The following is an 8,311-nucleotide window of genomic DNA, read 5'->3' on the forward strand; positions in this document are numbered from 1 at the left end:
AAAAGTAAGCTAGGTCCTGTTGTGAACTGAAGCTCTGTTCCCTCTAGCATGTGCCATGTTTGGAGAACTGGGATGGGGATTGAACATCCAGCTGCAGACCACTTGCACAAGGGATCCAGAATTCTAGACTTCGGGAGGCACAGGTGCTACTTTTGGTGCTAGCTCTGATGGGAGACACTTCCTATGACTCTGTAAATGTGGTAGGTCTAGGGGACATTGGTAGCCCACAACTTTGGTTTTGAAGCAGTACCTAGGAAGTACTCTTGGGGATTCTTGGGATGATTTGGGAGGTTCTGGAGGGGTCTGCAGGTCCTGCAGAGTGAGTGGGGGTAGAGTCAGAGAAAGGCTTTTGTGTAATGTCACTGTCTCTCTGAGATGCTGTGGTTAAGAGGAGAGGAGGGGTTTTCAAAGGGCAGTGAACTAGGGAGAAAAGAAGGGGACTAATGACCAACACTTTGTGGAGCAACAGTGGTGGAGATGCTGCAGTTTGACGCATCCTGTTTTGAGGGCTGGTGAGCTTGTTTGGTCTCAGCACAAGGCTGATGCTATCCCGACTCTCCTTTCTATGCCTCCAAAAGTGAGGGTGGGTGGGGACAAATACAGTGAGCTCTTTGCTACTTTTGGCTTGAACCAGCAAACACACTGGGAGACACCATTGTTCTAGTAGCTTTTAAAAATTTATTGATATCTTTAAAAGCCTAGGGAGTAGCCAATGAACTTCCTCATGTCACAGAAAGGACTAAAGGAAGATTTGAGGGAAGAGCTGGCCTCTCTGCTTTCCTCCTGGACCTGCTAAACAAACAGGTTCAGGTAGCTCACTTACCCACTTTTTTGCTTAGAAACATGAAGAGTGAGCACAGGGGAGGAGGAAGACCCTTTAGTTCTGCACAATAACTCCAGAGAGCAATGGAGAATCGGTATGAAAGGGCTGAGGGCTTATTTCAGTTGAGGTAGAGTCGCCTTTCACATTTCAATGCCCCGATCTTGCATTCTCACAGCATCACCCTCTCAGATTCGTTCAACACATCCACTAAGTTACTCGATTACTCTTGCAGGCACTTTTACATAATGCACCTCCCATCAGGTGGGGCGCTCAATCATTCAGCACAGGACCCAGCGTCTCTGCTCTAACATCACTTTACACACAGCTAATGAACACAGGTTCCCAACAAGTGACTGCACTAGTCAATAAAGGAAGGCACGATCCTACCTGCCCGCACGACTGTCGCTGCCTCTGGAGCCAATTAGGCTACTCTTTCTCGGGTGCTGCAGGAATATATTTCCCAAAGTGGTTCTCTTGCTTACCCCGGGGTTATCTTCTCTCCTTCTCCTTCTTTGCAGAGTGCATGCAAAACAGAGAGGCTGTGGCAATTCTTCTGACAGGCTAGACAGGTTAGCGCTGGAAGCTGGGGACATGATTTAAATTCACCATCCAACTCCATTGCCTATATCCAAAAGGGGTGTGCAGGGGATGTGAGGAACCATCACCATTCCTTATGCTCTGAAAAGCAAGGAAGCTGCTGAGAGAACAGGCTGGTGTGTACATCAGCCTCTCTCCTCTTCTATTCTCATGGTTTGAATTGCTACCTGACAGGTAGAGATCCAGGAAGAAGTGAAAGTGCTCGTACATTTTTCCTGTTGCCCCTGTCTTTTTTCTTGCTCACCCCACCATGAAATCACAGCTAGGTGTGAATCAGTGGTCCCTGTGCTGGGGATTCAGGATGCAACAACAATCTCTGGTTGGTTGGCTTCATTCAGGAAAGCTCACCAGCGTCCGTGTTTGCTCTCCTGTGGAATTTTTGCCCTTCCTTTCACATCAGGCACTGAGAGGACCAAATGATAAAATGCCCATGAAAATGTTTTATGAAAATAAAGCTCTGCACAGATTTATGTGTTGAGTGATTATGTGGGAAAGTGGAAACAATGATGCCTAGATGTCAGCAGGTTAGAGCCCTAAATTATTTTCTGTTCAGCTCTGCCACTTACCAGGGCTGTGGACATGTCACCTCATCCTTATGGGACTGTTTTCTCATCAAGAAACTGGGGAAGATAAAACCTATTTCATAAAACTGTTTGAAAATTAAGAGGTGATATGTGTGAATAATTGGAAAACTGTGGAGTATTGTATACATGGAAGGAATTATTTGTTATTGCCTATGTTGACTTAATTGCTGCTTTAATCCAACTCTTCCTGCTCCTTGGGAATTTCATTAGCATTTTATTTTCCACTATTTTTTTATGTTGTTCTTTCTTTGAAAAACACCTCTGCTTTGTTTTAAGTCTTCTCAATGAGATAATAAGGTTCTCAGGCAAAGATTGCATGGTCAGGTCTGCACTAGGTTCTTCAGTAGCAGTTATCATCCCATTGAAGGATTTGTATACAGCTAGTGCTTAATTTGGAGAAAGCAATGGCAACCCACTCCAGTACTCTTGCCTGGAAAATCCCATGGACGGAGGAGCCTGGTGGGCTACAGTCCATGGGTCGCTAGGATTTGGACACGACTGAGCCACTTCACTTTCACTTTTCACTTTCATGCATCGGAGAAGGAAATGGCAACCCACTCCAGTATTCTTGCCTGGAGAATCCCAGGGATGGGGAGCCTGGTGGGCTGTCGTCTATGGGGTCGCAGAGTCGGACACGACTGAAGCTACTTAGCAGCAGCAGCAGTGCTTAATGAGGGGCTTCCCTGGTAGCTTAGATGGTAAAGAATCCACCTGCAATGCAGAAGATCTGGGTTCGACCCCTGGGTTGGGAAGATCCCTCTGGAGAAGGAAAAGGCTACCCACTTCAGTATTCTGGCTTGGAGAATTCCATGGACTGTATAGTCTATGGGGTTGCAAAGAGGCAGACACGACTGAGCACCTTTCACTCACTCACGCACTCAGTGCTTAATGAATGCCGCAGACCCACTGAAGTTAGTTGAGCTCTCAGATCTTTGTTCTGGAATGTTAACCTCATTTCTAAGAAAGATGCTAGTGATCTGACTCAAGGAAATAAATAAAAAGAATGAGCTTAGAAAATTATTCTTTGATGTTCTCTTATTCCCTGATTGGAGAAGGCAATGGCAACCCACTCCAGTACTCTTGCCTGGAAAATCCCATGGACGGAGGAGCCTGGAGGGCTGTGGTCCATGGGGTCGCTGAGGGTGGGACACGACTGAGTGACTTCACTTTCACTTTACACTTTCATGCATTGGAGAAGGAAATGGCAACCCACTCCAGTGTTCTTGCCTGGAGAATCCCAGGGACGGGGGAGCCTGGTGGGCTGCCGTCTATGGGGTCGCATAGAGTCGGACACGACTGAAGTGACTTAGCTTAGCTTAGCTTATTCTCTGATGTTCTTTTTCTTTGATTCAATGAATGAGTCTGGTTCCTTAAGCCAATTGTCAGTCAGTCACTCATCATTTCTCTTCCAGCAAGGGTAAAGTCTTTAATGATGGGCCCTGTTGTAACTAATGGAATGAGGCTGGAAGAGATACCTCTTGAGTAAGAGTTATAATTTCTGTTTCAGTCTAGGTGTGAATCAGTGAATATAATATCTTAAACTGAAAGATGCAATAGGATTAAAATACCTTTATTTCTCCAGATTGGAAATATCAGTGCTTTTGAAAGTTTAAGGCTACAAATCCATTACATGTATATATAGTTTTGAGCTGGATCAATTTCTATAGGCAGTAGCAATGGTAAGTCTTGTGAATTTTGTGCCTGGTGTGAGATTGCTAACAGTAACTCTCCACTTCAATCTATTAATTGCTTATTGAGTTCCTATGAGGTGGAAAACACTGCTGAACTTTGTGGGATCAAGAAAGAAGTGGGAGATATGGGTTCTGCACCCACATTAACTCCTACCAACCCAGGGTCTGTATCACAGAGGGTAGGGGAGGTATGCTACTTTGTAATTATTAATAAATGCTTTCTCTCAGCATGCACAGGCTAAGAAAATAAAACCCTATGACTTCATGCCTCTATGCTTTATTTTCTAAAGTCCAAGCCTTGGTACAGAGAATCATGCTTCTCCACAATGATATTGGTCACTAATTTTTGGCAAGTTTCTGACTTGTCAAAGGGATTTATTTCCGTGGTGATTGACAGCATCATTGATGTTGAAACACGAATTAGAAAGATAGCAGCAGAAAAAGGAGACGGGGAAGTTTATGATTGGAGAGGGAGCAAATGAGAGGTTCAAGATGAAATTCTTTTTGGTTGAAGGTAATTTATATACATTTTAAGACATTTCCCAAGGCTGTTTTGATATCTGCCTCCTCCTTCTGCTCTCCTTTAATTCTCATCTACTTCATCAAGTCACTGGGTGGAGCCTTGTGAATGCTCTTGGATTCACTGCTATCAGCTATTAGATTGAGATTCCAACAGTGTGTGTGCGTGCTCCCGCTGTCGTGTGGGTCTCTTTGCCAACTGTGGACTGTAGCCCACCAGACTCCTCTGTCCATGGAATTTTCCAGGCAAGAATACTGGAGTGGGTTGCCATTTCCTTCTCCAGGGGATCTTCCCAACCCAGAAACTGATCTTGTGTCTCCTGCATTGACAGAAGACAGAGTCTTTATCACTGCACCACCTGGGAAGAGATTCAAGTCCAAAGTTATTTCATATATTCCTCAGAGACTAGTTTCTTTCACTATGAAAGGTCAGTGTCATATTCTCTAGGAATAAGGGCCAGCTGCCCTGAAGTCTACTGCTGCCACTACAGCTGCTCCTCTTGTGGTCTTACAACTAGAATCTGGAACCTTCCCTGCTGCTGCTGCTAAGTCGCTTCAGTCGTGTCCGACTCTGTGCGACCCCATAGACGGCAGCCCACCAGGCCCCGCAGTCCCTGGGATTCTCCAGGCAAGAACACTGGAGTGGGTTGCCATTTCCTCCTCCGGACCAGATCCAATAACCTTCTGGGATCCGGGACCTCGGCTGGTGGCTGCCCACGGCAACCACAGCCTCTCACAGAGTAATTCCATGTTAACCCGCCTACTTCTGCTGTGTAACACAGACCCTTCTCTGTGTGTGAACACCTGTCACTCCCACATAGGGGAGCTCCCTCACGGAAGCGGCGTGTCTGAGACGGCAGGTGATGGTCTGGAGGGTGAAGATCTGGATGTTCTGCGCAGGCGCTGCCCAACTCCCCACCCCGCCTCCCTTCCCCGCCCCTCCCACCCGCTGCGCGAACTCCCCTGGGAAGTCTCGCAGGATTACTGCGTGCCACTTCACGAACTCCCGTGGGAAGTCTAGCGTAGTCACCTGCTCGCTACTACTGCAGAGGTCTTGAGGAGACTGAAAAGGAGACTGCTGCTGACAAGGCTATGACCCAGGAGGTGTCTCAGAGACTATGGGCTGCGCCAACTTCCGAATTTCTGCTTCTCAACCTGTGCGAGGAGGAATCACAGCCCACCACCACTCGCCACCTGGGACTGGACTGCGGCCCCAACCGCTCAGGTTGTTCCAGGTAGGAACAACCACTGACTGCTTGTTAAGCTGGCCTTCCACAGACTCTTAAATAGAAACTGAAAATATGGCTGACAGAAAATTAATGGTCTTTTAAAAAAACGAAGCAGAGAAAGGCCCAGACAGAGGGAGTTTGAGGCGGGAAAGCTTCCAGTGAGGAGGACCTCGTGAGAGGCTAATCTGAACTGAAGGGGCTGCCAACCCTCCCTCCCCTCCCCCTCCCCCCGTCACCTCAGACCCGCCTCAGTGGGAGATTCCTTGTGGTTGGGGGTGACAGTGTCCAGTCACAGAGGAAGGGTCTGTGTTACACAGTAGCGGTAGGTGGGCTAACATGGGACGCCTCTATGAGAAGTTGTGGTCGCCCTGGAATCAACCACCAGCCGAGATCCAGGCTTCCAGAAGGCTGCCTGGGTCTAGTTAGGGACGGTTCCAGGTTCCAGACGTGAAGCTGCAAGAGGAGCAGCTCTTGTGGCAGGAGCAGCCTTCAACACCGCTGGCAGGCCAGCATTCCGGGAGGATGTGGTGAGGACCTCAGCCAGGTTTTAAATGGTAACAGTGGTAGAAGCAAAAGCTTTTACCATGTTCTCTTCAGATTTATATTTCAGATGCCATTGCTTTTCCTCTTGTAGACTTAGAGCTCCATTGGTAAGCCGGCCGCCTCAGTTGGTTTCTGCTGCAAGGAATTTGAGATGTCCTCTTCTTTCATTTGCAACGTCCTCTTCCTTCGTTTGAAGGCATCAAGGGCTCTGCACATGGTGAAAGTTTCTCTTTAAGTTATAGCAGGAACCTAGAACACCACCATATGGACCTCTCTCCAGTCAGAAAAGCCTTGCTTTATTTTCTTTTATAAACATGTCTTAGCTTTCATGTGACAACTCTCCAACTGACTGAGGACTTTGGCTCTACTTACCTTTGTCTTCTTTGGCCAAGGACCTTCAACCAGTCCCTGTGGTGGTGTCGCCATCCCACTGCCCCAGATGCTCTCTCATGGACATTCTCCACTGGTCAGACCCCTCATCAAGTGTGGCTCCTACAGCTGGACTCAATATTCCAGGCAGGTGACCAGTGTGGAGCAGGGACTCTCGCTGACCTTGTTCCAGACATTATGTCCACGTATACAGTCCAGTAGCCTTTATGGGAGCTTTTGGAAACTTATAAAGATGTCTGTGGAAGGAAGGTAGTTTCAGAAAGCAGAAGTCAGAGACATAGGACCCTTCAGATGTTAGCATTAATGTCCTTCAACCAGGCAAAGAAAACCCTGTAAGAGCGCTATAATTGTGAATTTGTATTTCCAAAGACTTTTAGATTGGAAATTCATTCTGAGGAGGTTCTTGTAAAATGTTGTAAAATCTTGTAAAATTTCTTATTTATGCAGAATTCCTAGGGATAACCTATGAGTTTCCTTCTTAGAAATTTACCCACAATAAATTTCTAAGCTGTTCTACCAGGGAAGGTGGATTGTGGTATTGTGCTGGTTTCAGATGGTATTGGTTTCACATGGCAGTGCGTGAAATTCTCCTGAAACATGCAGCCTTCTTTCTTCTTTAAAGTAGAAGAATGGGTGGAAGTTGGTGCCTTGAAAGAGCTCAGAATCAGAGGATGGCCTCTGGGAGTGCCTTCAGGAAACCATGGAATGACTGAGGCTCCAAAGAGATAATGGGAGTAAAAATCACAGACAAGTATGAAATTCCATGAAAATATGTGGAGGGTAGTATTGTGAGCAGGCTCTTGTCCAGTGTGGTAGGGCAGGTGATAAGAAGCATTGCAGTCTGTTCTGGTTCTTACAGAGTTCCTAACTGGTTTCCTCTTTGCCCTACCCTAATCCTAATTGCTACCTTGGATAAATTGCTTAAACTTTGAGCCATGTTTTTCTTGGTGCTACAGATTATTTTACTCCCAAAGACCAAAACTAATTTCCCATGTTTCTTTAACTCCTTCCCTTACTCTCGTAGTTTTGGAAGTTTGTATACTAGGAGCTGGTAATCTTTATCACCTTCCTGTGGCCCCATGGTGTGCATGGCAGTGCTGTCCTGAGCAGAGTGGAGGAGATATCTATTATTAGGCTTTGACCAAATTCCTTGAGTCTATGTCAAGTTTCCTCAGGCAGTATGGAGCTGCAAAGGCCTCCCTGACCTGCACCCCATGTTTTCTTACCCTGCAAGCAGCGGCATGAGATAGGGGAAGGATGTAGGCTACAGACACATTCTCTTTTCTCTGGAGGAAGAATAACCAAGGAAATTTGAAATGTCCTTGGATACATGGCCAAAGTCTGTGTCTCCCATGAGCATGGGGCCAGGAGAAGTGAGCTGGACTCATTGGGTGACACCCAGAGGTCAGAGCAGCTCACCACATCCTCCTTACTGAGCGAATGTGGTGGTTTCTCTGGGACCCATATAGAGAGAGTACTTCCGTGATGCCTGGGCACTCAGCTTCTGATTCAGCCAAACCTTCACCATAAATCATTCTTGTCTCAAATGTTTGCTTTTTACCTATCAAGGCCATCAGAGTCTTACCTGGAGTTATACAAGAAATGTTTTAAAGGAACCCTGTGAAATGAATTCCCCTTTCCCCTCTTTCCTTCCTCTGCCCCTTTGCAATCCTCATTGTTCAGCAAGGGATTACTAAGGCAACCTCTCTTTCACTCAACAAAGAAATTTAGCAATCTCTTAGGCTATGTCACCTTGCCAGCAGAAACACTGAATGGCAATAGTGCTGAGAGTCAACACTAATAGCCGACACCAAATTAAACTGCCAGACTCGGTGTGATGTAGCTCTGTCACCTCTTGACACTTCTGCTGTGAGTACAGGGGCTTCTGCAGGAAATTCATCAGCTGTAGTTCATGACGCATCATCTTTACATATC

The 8,311-nt window shown here is 46.5% G+C and overlaps 1 long non-coding RNA gene across 1 annotated transcript; it reads left to right on the forward strand.

The window, feature by feature from the left end:
- Window positions 1–5,119: 5,119 nt before the first annotated feature.
- Window positions 5,120–6,897, forward strand: LOC147364472 (uncharacterized). Its single transcript, XR_015134519.1, has 2 exons — window positions 5,120–5,449; window positions 6,379–6,897. It is a non-coding gene; the product is annotated as an uncharacterized LOC147364472 (long non-coding RNA).
- The last annotated feature ends 1,414 nt before the right edge of the window (window positions 6,898–8,311 follow it).

The sequence above is a fragment of the Bos grunniens genome, chromosome 10 (genome assembly GCF_055505025.1).
Source record: "Bos grunniens cultivar Pamir isolate PY7600 chromosome 10, Bosgru_T2T1.0, whole genome shotgun sequence".
Classification (NCBI taxonomy): domain Eukaryota; kingdom Metazoa; phylum Chordata; class Mammalia; order Artiodactyla; family Bovidae; genus Bos; species Bos grunniens.